Genomic DNA, 14264 nt, shown 5'->3' with positions numbered 1-14264 from the left:
TTTCAGAATGAATGAATGAACGAATGAATAAATAAATAAATAAATAAAGGACCCTTGGCCCCAGAGTTATACTTCTTAGTAAATTGTCTCAAACCAACAACACTCTCAGCTGGTGCCTGAGAGAAACCAATTTCATAATCACTAACATCAAGCCCATAACATTTGTTATGATGTTAACATTTGACAAAAAATCAAAAACAAGATTCAGGCATATTCATGATCTCAGGGTCCCAAGAGCACTACCAGAGCTTCCTGACTCTACCTAGATTTCTCAGCAACAAGGGAAGCACAAGGCCTACAGCCGGGATTTGAAATAAGCCGCAGGTAAGGGATGTGGTAGAGGCTAGTTACGACCATTAGTTTCTATTTGTGCCCGCAGAAATCTGACACATAACACTTCCACGAAAATAGAAATGTTCTTATGCAAGTAGTTTGCAATTCCCTGGAAAATTGGGAAACTTCAATCATCATCATTATCCCTTTAACAGTGCTTTTTTTACACAAGGGGTCAGTATTCAGATGATTCTAGACAGAAAAGAGTAGTACAAGGAATTGTGATTTACTGCCGTGCCCTTCCTTTAGTGGAGTTCACCATTATTTTGATTAACAAGTCTCATGTCAGCAAGGCTAAACCAATTGCTTTTCCAGCTCACTTACCACTCACCTTACCAGAGCACAATCCTGCACCAGGAGAAAGAAATTGAGTTAATGGGGTGGATGGGGATTTGGGTCCCATTGCCCCATTAACTCTCAATTAGATAAATTTCAATTCAAAGATTGACAACAGTATCCTGAAATATTCACCTGTGCCTGACACACTTTCCACTATTTGCAAGCAAATTAAGAGCACAGGTAATGTAGAACAGGTATTGATGCATAGGTCATGTTAAGGCTACATAGCTGCAGCTGCAGATTGAACGAAGCAGCTGTTCAAGTAATGAAGTGCTCTTCAGCCTGTGCTGTGATTGCAGAACAGATCTCAAGATTCCTATACCACTATTTAAATCAATTTATAAAAGATTTGTTTTTCTTTTCAAAATAAGTGCTGTTTGTTTGTTTGTTTTCCCAGTTCAACCAGTGCTATCAGTCTATGTGGCTAAAGGAATTCCAATACTGAAGTCACCTTTTGGTGTAGAGGCTGATAAGCAGAAGTCAAAATAGACCAATAGTATCAAGTAGACAGTGATAAACAGATACTCCTGTGCTCTTGTCTGTGTGACAGTCAACTGTATTCCAGTACCAAGTGAAGAAAAACACAGGTTACCACATTTGAAATCCCAGTCTGATACATCATCATCTGTGAATCAGCTATCATAGAATCCTGTGTCTTATTCAATGCAATAAAGTTTGGCTAAATAAAACCTGTTTCTCTATGCTCAAAGATAAAAATATGAAATATCTCAAATGAATCAGAAAGACATTTATTCTACAAGAAGCTATTACATTGCACCAACTTTCTGCAATTTGTCATTCTGAGCTAGAAATCTATTGCAATTACATTGACTTTCCTTTAGGCTTCAGTGCTGATAAATGTAATTTGTGAATGTGCTAAGTACTGTTTCTGTAGATTCAAAATTTCTTCCCAAATAGCAACAGGAACTGAAGAAACCATCACATAGTCAAATAAATGCAACACAAATAAGTTATTCTTTAGTATCCCAAGGAAAAGGAATGTTTTTAAAAACACACTACCTACAGATTATCTCCTTTCATAAGAAGTAGAGATATGCTTTCTCTAACATTTTGTTTTATACATTTACACAGAAGCCCCAATACAGAAAAAAACATTGTTGATTCTCAATGTCAATTAAGTTGTCTTTCACCAAATCTTTGACTCGTTACTCGCATGTAAGCTAAGAGAAGAACACTTGCAGACTTATACTTAGGGTTTATGCACTGCCTAACTCTACTATGCCTATCACATGCAACAAAGACTGTGTATTTAGAATTTTTTATTCTTATAGGTAAAACAGCTCTTTCTAATCTGGAGGGCAGTGTTTCAACACAAAGTAGTCAAGGGTGTGTACATCTGGGATTTATTATACTTTATTTACCTTTAGTGAATGACAACTTAAAAGGTTGCACTCGTATGGTAAACCATTATGATGACACAGCTAGAGTTCTACAAAATATATTGCTCTGTAAGATAGGAAGAGTTATTTCAAAAAGAAAATCTAAAAGTGATTAATTTAACTTTTTAATAGTGAGTAGATGTTGACCAATATTTCCAGGACTTAAATATGGAGTCAAGAGACAGGTTTTAAGATAAGATATTTGTAAAGTTCTATTCTTTCATTCAAATGTAAACAATGTGCATCTAATGTGTGTAAAACAAGAATACTTGTGTGTTCTGTGGCTTCTGGCTTGAATATTTCTACATGTATTTACTTCACAGTCCAGCAGCATGACTAGAATAAAGAAAGTTTTACTTATCTTAAAATCAATTTTTAATAATTGCTAGAAGGAGTGGAGAAAGAGCTTATTGAGCAGAAAGCAGCATTGTAAGAAACTTTGTTACCATGAAAAGTTGTCCTAGAGGCTTAATAATATAAGAGCTAAGTAGGAGGTTCACTCACCTCAGACTGTTGAATAAAGATGAAAAATCAAAGGCTATTTGAAGATTATTGCTGCCATTTCCCACTCCAATCATAACATTTGCAATGAAGTGAAAAACTCTGTGGTACTGAATAAGATGGGAGAGTTTAAAAATGCAACTGTACCTTTAGAATCATAATCAGAATAATCTTAGGCAGCATTTTCAAAACAAGAAATAGATATTAAAGTAGCTCAATGTAGAGATTACCAGTTGGGTAATCTTTGGATACTCTTGACTTCTCTCCTTTCCTGAAAATTCTCACCAAACTTAAATAGTCTGCTCCCCACTATAAAGAAGTTTCCTTCTCTCTATGCTAAGCTTGGATGGGTGCAGGACCAGGAATCCTGGAGACAGGGACAAAGGAACATGGCACAGGTTAAAGCACAGATCAAAGAAAGAGGGTATCATGAGGAACAGGATATTACTAGAAGCAGAGCTGGGTCAGATAAAGTCAAAATGACGATCAGTAAGACACAAGCTACCAAAAACTATGCACTGTCAATGCCAGTGCAAACTGCACAGCATTGTACAGCACTCAGAGGATCAAGAGGTGGCCCTGCACTTCAAGAGCTTTACAATGCAGGATTTTCCCTTAATTTTCCATTCAGTTGAGGGAGTTTTGGAAACAACTCAGGTCAAGTCAGAAGGATAGAAATCACCAGGAATGAGTACTATCCTTCTAGTGCTGGTCTGATGTCAATGGAACCATATTTTCCAGGAAAGAAGTTTCAGACAGTTAATCATGGGTGATGGTGCAGGATAATAGGCGAATTACAGCACTATTTCCGGACAGCAACTTTCCAGCTTCTCATATGATGCTATAATGAGACAGTTGGCATCATTTCTAAGGTTAACCAAAGTGACAGAAGCTGGCTGTTCTGTCCCCACAAGCACAGCTGCATGATATCATAGGAGCCTTGGTAACTGCAGTTAAGAACAGAATAGAGTGAATTTATTTTCAGAGGGTAAAAGGCAATCTTATGATATTTCTTAATGACTGGCAATCTATGTTCTCAGCATGTATGCCTGCTTTTGACAATTATACTTCTGAGAATTTAACAATATAGGCAAGAAAAAACTGAAAGGTTGGAAAAACGTTATATGCTTTGCAACTCATTGCCAAGTCAGATACTAATCCAGCCGTAGAATCAACTGACAAAAAGTAAAAACCAGCAAAATTTTACAGCTAAAAAGATGAATCATTTCATTTTAACACTTACCAGCATGGAAATAGAGATAATTTGACTCCTGTTGTGTTAAAAAATTCAGCTATTTGTGTAAGTTCTTCATTAACTTCAAGCATGTAAATTCACAAAAGAAACGCTATGAAGCATGTAGTTGAATCAGAAACCAAACCTTAACAAATTGCTAGGATGTGGTTCTCTCCCCCAGGAGCTACTCAGCATCCCTTGGAACTCTTCTTTTTGAACTCTGCACTGCACTTTTATCTTAGTTCTCCACCAACTGTTTGTTTGCATGTTTTCATCAGTTTTCAGTTTTTCAGTTTTCTTTACTGAAAACTGTTCCCAACTGTACAACATACTAAAGGTAGATTAGAAATTGGAGTGCATGTGTATCAGTCAAACACTAATGTAATTTTAAACTCATTGTACAGCTATTGAGACACAAAGATAAACAGGCCAGCAAGAGCAAGATAAGAAAATATCACAAGGCATCTCACATAAAGCTTCAAATTCAAGTACAGAAAATCCATGAAGCTGCTTGGCCTACATCTGTTTTAAAAGTGCTTTGACCTGATTCATGGAAAGCATTTCTGCACCCTCATAAGCCCACGTTTTTCTACTTCATCTGCTCATTACTCAAATTGATGTGTCTCATCAAGAGAAACAGGAGCTTCTCCCATTCCCTCTGTGACATATTTCATCAGCAGCTCAAGTCCAGATTTGATGTCCTAGCTTAATAGAATAGAAAAGTCTCCTATTCAGTCTTCCCAGTATACCCTTAGATATGAAAGCCCAGGTATTTCTTCTTCTCCTTCCCTCTAGTTCACTGTAAAATGACAGCAATTCTGCCTTTATTTCTCCACGCATACCTCCCTCATGAATTCTAAGAGGTCCTCATGACTTTTAAGAGGAAACAGGAATTAACCAAACTAAATGAAAAGTTTAGTGTTTACTTCACTGATGTCTGCAAACTGTAGAGTTTGTCTTTCATAAGCTGTTTTCAAATCATAATGAAGCACCTTATCTGTACCTTTTTTTTTTTAATCTGCTACATTTAAGGAATAAAACAGCAGTACAGCAAAAGGAAGTTCTAATGAATACACATCAGAAACACAACAGAAACTCTTAAAAATTTAGTACATTAAAATAAGAATATCTTATCTGCACTGTTTTCATATAGCATTGCTTCCAAGGGCACCCAGGATAACAAAAGAATAATGCAAAGCATGCATCTTTCCTGCATACCAGGAATTACCTTCAAAATATTCTGGAGCAAGTTACAAAATAGTCTATGATGTCCCTAAGTGCACTAATGTGCCCTAATATCTGTGATCAGCCTAGCCTGAGGTTGCTTGCTCATCCTTGAGCCTAGGAGCTCTATTCAAGTTCAGCTCTGGGCTGTCACCAAGTTAAAAGACCTGGGCTATGATAAAGGAGTACTAGTTTCTTTGACCATATCCTGTCAAAGCATTAAGTCATGCCAAGCAACAGAGCCCTTTAGCTCAGGCTCTGGGCTGCAGACTGACTTCCTGTCTTGACCTCAACCTAGCTTTATTGATATGAACCTTCTGGGCAATCACTGGACTTGATCCTAACCCTGACCTACAGACTGATTTCCTTCACTTCCACATCATCAAAGTAAGATTTTCATAATATAACAGGCCATCAGTAACTGTCTTACTCATAAAAGTGTTAAAAGACCCTGGCTTGTACAGTGTGTTAGTATGGAAAATTTAAGTGAGGGACAAAAATCTGAAAACTCGTTTAATCCTAAAATAAAAGAAAGGACATTTAAATTGAGAGCCATAAGACTTCCTATATATATATGTATATACAGAGAGAGAAAGAGAGAGAGACAGAGAGTTTGGAATGCCTACTTGTTTAGGTAGTTCATAGTGGGCCCTGTTAGACAACTATAGATAAGTGCTTCTCAACTCTTGCATGAGTTTTTGTGAAATGCAATTTCAAAACAAAGGCTTTCCTTTCTGAAGAAACAAACTTCTTTCCAGATGAAGGATGAGAACGTAAACCTATTCACAACATACTTGAACTACTCTGCAAGATACTGAACATTAATTAGTAAAAATACAGCTATGTGAAGCTAATCCACATAACAAATGATTGATGTTAAAGTAAAGCTACTTCAGTATTTTAAAGCAGTAGATTTTTTTACAGACTTCTTTTTAGATCAACAATATTTTTACACTCAGATTGTGAACTTAATTACTTACTTAATTGTTATTTTGTACAATATTTTCGTGCACTAATTTAGAGTTTATTTCACAATATGATGAAGTCACAGACCTGTTTTCCACAAGGAGACTATGATGACTGGTTTATGCAATGGCACTGACCACAGCAGAAAGAGTCGTGGGATATAGGGGACAGAAGGCCAACATAACAACCAATTAGTTAAATACTGCATGAAAAACAGGGGTAGTGAAGAGCCTGCAGAGTGACAGAAACAAGGCTCTGTTTACCGATGAAGGAGAGAGTCATCTTCTATTTATGTGTAATCTGTCAAGTGGGAAATGTTTGATTTGGGAAAGAACCAACAGTAGTAGAAAATATAACAACACTGATCAGTGTCAAATTGCCTTTTAGACCTAGAATAAACTTTGAATAATAGTTCTTCCACAAAAATATCTGAAAACAAAGGACCATATATCCCTTAACATCAAAACACCGATGTTTTGTTCATCACAGTACAAGAGGGACTTAAATAAATAAGTCAACTGCAAGAGGAATATCTTTAGGGCACACTTTTAAATTTGATTTGTTCTTGCTATATACCTGGGGCTCTAATTCACACTTTTTTTTTTTTTGATTTTTGACAGTTTCTTCCTCCTTCTGGTCTTCTACTGATTAATTTGTTTTTTTTTGTGGCTTTTTTTTTTTTTTTTTTTTTTTTAATTAAATTCTACTCCTGGGGCAGTATGAGAAATATCCTTCTGTGTTCTTGGTTTGACACTACCATTTTCTAGATTTCAAATAGAGACAAGTATTTTCTAGCACTAGAAGGCAAATGGCAGTGCTATACAGCTAATAAGTTAGCCAGCTTCTCTCATTTAACCTTCTTTCCTTGGTTGAAAAAAAAAAAAAAAAAAAAGCCACCTCTTCCATATTGGGTCTTTCCTCAATCTGCAGGCATTAGCACTTAGATAAAAAAAAATCTATAATTTCTAAGAAACGGAGTCTTCTTGATTTAACTAGAAAAAGCAAACTGTTCCTTTTTGAAAATCCTACCCAGCATTTTTCAGCAAGATTTGCAGTTTGCTGGAATAGGACAGCAGTGACAGGGGTGAAAGGAGTGCACCTTTCATAATCTGGTCAAAATACAAGATGTTGTACTAGTCACAATCTACACAGCCAAAGCACCCTACTTAACTGTAAAACTCCTATTTTCCCAACAATTTTGTCTGTGCTGTGTTCAGTGAACTAATAATTCTACTTGTTCCCTAGAAATAAGACTGATGAGCAGTCAGAAGATGCAGTTGCAAGGAAAATCATACTGAGATTGAGTGGCTTTGCTTCAGGCAACTGAATACTGTGCTGGAAAAGTCAATGAGGTGCCCATCTCTGGCACAGTCCCCGTAGGATTTGGGACATTCATTCAATCTAGTAATGTATAAATTCCATGTATTCACAGGGGATTCTTGAGCTTTATCTTAAGAATGTTCAAAGCACCAATAGAAATGAAGTTGCAGTGGTGGAGCCATACTTTGAATATATCAAACAATAGTGCTCTTTCATATTCAGCTTATCGGCATCTCAAGGTACTACAGATTGCCTAACAACTTCAATTTAGTTTATGTTTTGATCATCACTATCAAAGTTAGAGCACTTTATACAGGGATGCATGAGAATTAATGTTCACAGAGGGCACACTGTTTAAAGTACACAACAGAAGCATAAAGATTCTTCCAGCAGGTGTGGTACAGAGCTGTAAATGATGTGCAGCATTATAAACAGAGTGGAAATGAAGAACCTCAGGCAGCTGCATGTTCAATTGGTGATCACTGGGAGATGTCACCCCTCTGTGACAGCTTCTCACTCAGGCCACACGGAAGGGTTGGGAAAAGGAGGTTGCACAGTCTGGCAGTACACCAAGATGTCTTTCAAGATGCTATCTGGCCATTGAAGAACACCTTGCCTCAGTAAGAAGTGGGGTTTTTTTGGTGGGTGCCTCAGTAAGAAGTGGGGTTTTTTTGGTGGGTGGTTTTTGGTGGGGGGAGGCACTTGCTGGCATGCTGCTATGTGAAGTGTTTTACGATGGACATTATGTATGTTTTCATCACTGACTCAGACACAATCGTCTCTAGTCATTTTGGTATCTTAGCAGTCTTGGGAACTTGATCCTCAGTCTTGACTCAGAATGAAAAATAGGATGTGGTGATCTAATTAAAGACTGCATTTGTGTGCATAATCAAGGAATTAAATTAGAAATGCAGACAAGAATGGAAAAAGCTGTCTGAACAGTCCTCACATCTTTGTTCCTATCCCACTGACTTCATTACCTGCAACATTTCAAACTCCATGTGCTCTCAGACACAAAAATAAAAAACAAAATCGAAAAAGCCATAGTGAACAGAGGAACTGAAGGTTACAAATAATAGATTCTCCAGGATGTTTTCACTGTACCACCTCAAAGGGTCAAGACTGACTTCTCTTACTGATAAATACTGCCATTAATATACAGGGTTTAATTTGATTGAAGATACATCTTCAGACAGTTTTAAACTATCATCTTATGCCATTCAAAATTTTTCTATCAGTGCCTGCCCCAGGTTGGGACTGCCAAAGGAGCAGTACCCTGCCACTTCTGTTCATAACTGGCTTACCACAGAGCCACTCCTCAGTACAACAGAGGGAAGCCAATCACTGCAATGCAGTAAGTATCTTCCAAAGGAATGAAAGTCTGGGCCAGAAAAGCTAACAGGTGGGAATTTGATCTAGTGCAACTCCAGACTCAATCATGTGGGAAAAGGAGAAGTTCCCACTTTCAAGGAAGCAGTTTTCTCCTGGTAGGTGTCTCCAGCTTTAAGGACTCTGAGGTTGCTGATAAAACCTGATCACCTGGTTAAAAGCCAAACATTCACCTCACCTAGGTGTAACTGCAAGAAAAAAACCTGTTCCCAGGTAGTGAACAACTTTTCACTGCCTGTGATTTGATGCACATCATTTAGATAGAGTTTATAAAAATTCTTTCAGATAGTTGCAAATGTAACACAACAAAACTCTCAAAGCAAAAAAAAAAAAATCATTACATATTTCTAAAGCACAAAGAGCCCAGTATATTACACTTCCACAAACTTTGTGAGAGTAGTCTTAAAATTTTCCCTTCATACAGGAGATTCCAGTCCCACAGATTTACCACCACTGTTTAACAGAAGCCCCAATCTTACTCAGCATGAGTTGTTTGGTTATGTTCAGAGGAATAAGTCTAACAGAATAACATGCTCTTTTGTAGACTCTAGTAACACTACTACAAATAAACATCTGGATTTTACATGTTTTATGCAAGGACACGTTTTCTTCCTGATTCATTAGATAGTAAAATAAAATAAAATAAAGCTCCAGAAGTAAGTAGCATTTTCTGTATTTATTATTATTATTATTATTACTATATGAAATATACCTCACTAATTGCTTTGTTATAGTAGTCATTTCTGCAGTGAATAAACCAAAGAATTCAATCTTTGTTACTTATACTAAAAAGAACTATCAGGCTGATAAATTTTAAGCCTGAAGTCCTCTGCTTATGAGCCACAGAAATTATTCTGATCTTTAAGGTATATTAGCTAAGTGCTTCAAGTCAGCAGTGAACAATCTGTAGTATCTACTCTTCCTGCCCTGTAAATAAACACAATTCTACTGCAGGATGATATAAACAAAACATGCAGTTGAGGTCTTAAGATGCACTGTACCATAGAACTAATGCTCTGATAGGGACTAATCAGCCAACAATAGAAGAGAAAGAAACTGCAGAGCTACATAAATAATTGTGAGCTGTTTTTGAGAGCAAACCATAAATCATGATACAGTTCACTCTTCAGCCTTTCTGGTACGCCAGGTGAATTGTTGCTTTTACATGTAAGCTATCTGTCCAATTGCAAGGAAACCAAGAGCAGCAGCTCATTTGATGTGCATTTCCAAACATTATTTCTCTTATAAATCAGCCTAGAACCAACCACACTGCAAAATTACTTGTGAAGACAGTTATTTTGTGAAACTCTGTACCCATGGGTACTCTGCTGTCCAGAAATCTCCACAGCAATGTTTCTGGATAATGCCTGCAGGGCACTCAGCACATTGTTTCCTACATCTGTTATAACATGAGCCTTTCAATTTGTTCAAGTCTGTTTTCTTGCAGAGACACTTATGATTTGTTATTGTTAAAACAACTGAGGTTTTAAAGGCAGGAAAAACCCTTATGGAAAGAGGTCTCTGAAAAGTGACCAAACCAAAGCCACCAAAAATAAGACTAGGCTGTTTGCAAAACAAAAGATCTTGAGTTGTCTCAGTCCATTCCCTGTGTTGCAGCTATGCTTCTGACTGTACAAACTTCTCTTGGCACTTAATCACACAGGGGAAAAAATCCAAGCCAACCCTAGGTCAGCAGTTGAACACCCAGTCTCAATATCGTTCATACAGTACACTAGAAAACTTTAAAATAATAAGGTTTTCATCCCATTGTATTCCTCTTCAAAGCAAATATATGTGGAAGACAGGGAATAGAATCTGGACTGTACAAACATTCACTGACTTCAATGACTGATTTATATTAGCCTTAATGCAGGAAATCATGTGTCCAGCTCACATTCTACCAATGTCCTTAGGGAATCAGAATACTGAGCTGGCAGTTCAAGATTTAGTGAAGGTTCATATTGTTGCAGTTTCTTTCAAACAGTTAACAGCAACCATTTTAGGAAAATTCCTCTTTGCTCAGTAGTCACTGGTTAAAGTCTTATCAGAAAACTGAGCAAATGGCACACATGAAGATAATTGTTAGGAAATTCAGAGGGACACCTCAAAGAAGCTCTGAACACAAGACATATCACTGTTCCCTTTCACTCTTACATCAAAACCACATAAAGCAACAATTATAGGGAAACCATGATAAAAAGAAAATGAAGAGAACTTGAACTTTTCTGTGAAGCATCCCACACAGGATATTTACTCAGCCAGTTGATTACTATGGAGAGAGAATTCCAGACATGTAGGTCTTAACTAGGAAAGCCCTTCCTTGCATTACATACCCACACATATCCACTTTGTGTTACTCTTAAGAAAGTGTCAGGATAAAAAATAAGAATCATGGGCGAAAAATTTGACATGAAGATAGCCTCCTTGGCCTATGCAGGCATCTTGATTGACTGTCTTGAGAGTAAATGTGCACCATGCAATTTTCCTTGAATAGAAGGAAATGCCAGTAATTTACACAGTGATCTAGTTACCACTGAATTTTGCTGCCTCTGATAAGTGGAGATGTGTCTACAACACTGACCCTCTTGGACAGGTTTACTTGTAAAGTTTTTGACATTAGGTATATGACTGTACAACAGGAACTATTAAGAATTCAATATTTACCTAGCAGATCCTATCAGATATACTTCCCTTATTTCTTATTCTAAACACTGGGAACTACTAAAGTATATAATATATATATAAAGCATATAAAAATACATCTTGATATCCATTTCCTACATGTACCAGTTTTGACTATGACTCTAAGGTGCTCTGTGCAGATACTCTATGCCTGTCATATCAGGCTTTCTCCATTGTGTTCCATATAGATAGTCCCTTTGAACACACAAAAAGTAATTAATGTAATGATTATAAATATAAATAACATAATAAAATAATAATTAACACATAAATAAAAATACTAAATAATTATAATGACTATAATAATAAGAGAAAAGAAAGTACCTTCATGGTACTTGAAACTGATAAAATCTGTGTTCAAAACATTGAGAAGTTGTGAGGTATTCAGTTGTGCAAAGAGATACAAGTGCAACATGGGCTGCATCAAAAGAAGCATGGTCACCAGGTCAAGGGAGGCGATTCTGCCCCCTTACTCTGTACTGGTGAGACTTCACCTGGAGTACCATGTCCAGACGTGGAGTCCTTGGTACAGGAACAGTGTGAACCTGTTGGAGTGTATCCAGAGGAGGGACACAAAACTGACTAAAGTGATGGAACATTTCCCTGTGAGGACAGGCTGAGAGAACTGGAGCTGGAGAAGAGACCTGATAGCAGACTTTCAATATCTGAAGGGGGACCATAAGAAGGAAAAGAACAAACTCCTTAACAGGGCCTGTTGTAATAGGACAAGACTAAATGGTTTCCATATAAAGGAGAGGAGATTTAGATTTGGGAATGGTTTTAAATTGAGACAGGGGAGGTTTAGGTTAGATATTAGGAGGGAGTTTTTCACACAGAGGGTGGAGCACACTGGAACAGGTTGCCCAAGGAGGCTGTGGATGCCCTGTCCCTGGAGGCATTCAAGGCCAGGCTGGATGTGGCTCTGGGCAGCCCAGTCTGGTGGTTGATGACCCTGCACATAGCAGGGGGGTTGAAACTAGATGATTACTGTGGTCCTTTTCAACCCTGGTCATTCTATGTTTCCATGATTCTATGATTCTATGATTCTATGATTCTATGATTCTATAAGAAATTTTTTACAACAGTGGCAAGAAGGCACTGGAACAGATTGCCCGGAGAGGTGGTGGATGCCCCAACCCTGGAGTCATTCAAGGTCAGACTGGATGGGTCTCTGAGCAACCTTGCTTAGCTGTGGATGTCCATGTTCATTTCAAGGGAGTTGGACTAGATTACCTTCAAAGGTCCCCTCCATCTCAAACAATTCTCTGATTCTACGCTTTCTTGCTCCATACTGAACATAAGTGTCTTGTGCACATAATGGTCTATTATTTTTGGGGTAAGATGCTAATATTTCTAGCAAATGTTCAAGTAATATGACTTTCAAGTGAATAAAGAGATGATATTTGCACTTCATCATAAGTCAGGAAGGATGACTCCACTTCCTGATTGCTAAATTTACTGTAAATCTCAAAAACTGACTTTGAAAAAGAAGTTCCAGAAGCCTAGGCCTTCCCGAAAATTTATCACAATGGAAAAACAAAGTAGTTTACCCTTCTTCCATGCATACACCACAAAGGAAAATAATATTTTACCTTCTGATCACAGGACTCTACCAGCTGCTCCTGCTACTTTATTGTTCAGGCCTGGTTAGGTTTCCTTGCTGTTTCTCGTTTTTTCTCTCAGGGAAAATTCATCACTTAAAAAATAAACCAACCCCACAAAAAAACCTTTTACTGATTTTCAGACAACACACATGCTTAGACTAACAGCAAACTTAGACCATGATTATATTTCAAAAAGCTGAAGAAAAACCCTTTGCAGATGCCAAGCTCAACCAAGACTACTCTGTTCCACCAGCACTCTGGATATGCACCTCAGACAATTATTTTTCTATTACTATTGCAAGTTATGGAGATGCTGGTTATGTAGCATGCATCCACTGGAAACAAAGAGATGATAATCTCCCAAAGTTGCAAGCATGGATAGCATTACAAAGTGTTTTTAATTGGGAAGGGAAAAAAAAACAACTCGAGTATGTATCAAAAAGAAAAAAACATACTTCCTTATTTTGAAAATAACCAATCTAAAATACATGCTTTGTTTTTTCAGCTTAAATATGCCAAAACACTGAAAAGTCAGTCTTTGGGAACTGCTGGTTGTAGCCAATGTGGGGCAGAAAGTAAAGTACCATATTCAGAAATGTAATCTGTCACAAGATTTCTATAATTATATATATCTTGTCATAGACATATTAATCCAGACTGTCCCCAGTTACACGGGTAAAGCTAGTGAAATCCACCCATCAGTTCTGGCTAAATGAACAACTAATTACAGGCCTATGTTGCTGAGTGACAGATCTGCAAAGGAAGTTTTTGTTAAAAAAAACTAGGGGAGAAATAAGTACCCCACAGAGAAAGCATTCGCTTTACCTGCAAGATGTTGACTTAGTATTTCAGTGCTGAACATTAATGGGACACGTAGATAACTACCATAAGTGAAGAAATTGACCTGCTAGGATCTAAAAGCATTTATTTGTTTATTTTTTACTGATTGTACAAAATTTGCAGTTTGTATTGGAGGAGCCCAATTATGACCACATCACGACAGTTACATCACTGCTTAGGAAAAGACAGGAGAATATAGCTGTATTGCATTTTGAAAGCTACTGGTACAGAATCTAAGCTTGTCATCACAGCAGCAACAGTCATCTATATTTTAATCCCTGTCTGTCTGTTTTCTCCCTAAAGAATGTAGGTAAGCAACAACATAAGGACTTCCTGTGTTTTAAAATTAGTATTTGCACAGTCTCATGGAAATGTAATGATGGGTTTTTGCTTCTGGTAATTGTGGGTTATGCTATCACAGCAGTTTTGCAA

General features: G+C 37.3%; 2 protein-coding genes across 14 annotated transcripts in view; one reads left to right on the top strand and one right to left on the bottom strand.

The window, feature by feature from the left end:
* FBXL7 (F-box and leucine rich repeat protein 7) overlaps positions 1-14264 on the bottom strand; it is a 312912-nt gene that overhangs the window by 284029 nt on the left and 14619 nt on the right. The gene's annotated exons all lie outside the window — the stretch shown is intronic.
* ANKH (ANKH inorganic pyrophosphate transport regulator) overlaps positions 7775-14264 on the top strand; it is a 119849-nt gene continuing 113359 nt past the window's right edge. The window contains exon 1 of the mRNA XM_042835165.1: positions 7775-7937. The gene's annotated coding sequence lies outside the window, so the exon portion shown is untranslated. The remainder of the gene's footprint in view (positions 7938-14264) is intronic.

The sequence above is a fragment of the Centrocercus urophasianus genome, unplaced genomic scaffold (assembly GCF_019232065.1).
Source record: "Centrocercus urophasianus isolate 14NV4802_14NV808 unplaced genomic scaffold, USGS_Curo_1.0 seq_11, whole genome shotgun sequence".
Classification (NCBI taxonomy): Eukaryota; Metazoa; Chordata; class Aves; order Galliformes; family Phasianidae; genus Centrocercus; species Centrocercus urophasianus.
Note: the sequence above shows the minus strand (reverse complement) of the source record. Positions and strands in the feature narration are given on the sequence as shown.